Below are 522 nucleotides of genomic sequence, written 5' to 3'. Positions count from 1 at the left end.
GACCATGGACAATTTTCAATGTTTGACAACAGGTACAATATTTATTTTGTAAATTAAACCACTATATTTCCCAGGGTGGATTTTTCCACCAATACATCTTTTCAAAATCCTGTCGCTGTTTTACTAGTAAGAGATGGTTAACTCTGCCTTGTTGATTTACTTAAAGGGGTTCTGCACTTTGTTTAAACTGATGATCTATCCTCTGGATAGATCATCAGCTTCTGATCGGCGGGGGTCCGACACCCGGGACCCCCGCCGATCAGCTGTTTGAGAAGGCAGCGGCGCTCCAGCAGCGCCGCGGCCTTTTCACTGTTTACCGCAGGCCCAGTGACATCACGACTAGTATCACTGGCCTGGGCGCGGCTAAGCTCCGTTCCCTTGAATGGAGCTTAGCCCCACCCAGGCCAGTTGATACAAGTCGTGACATCACTCGGCCAGCGCTACTGGAGCGCCGCTGCCTTCTCAAACAGCTGATCGGCGGGGGTCCCGGGTGTCTGATCAGAAGCTGATGATCTATCCAGA

This window comes from Bufo bufo, chromosome 3 (genome assembly GCF_905171765.1).
Source record: "Bufo bufo chromosome 3, aBufBuf1.1, whole genome shotgun sequence".
Classification (NCBI taxonomy): domain Eukaryota; kingdom Metazoa; phylum Chordata; class Amphibia; order Anura; family Bufonidae; genus Bufo; species Bufo bufo.
This window is presented reverse-complemented; position numbering follows the sequence as displayed.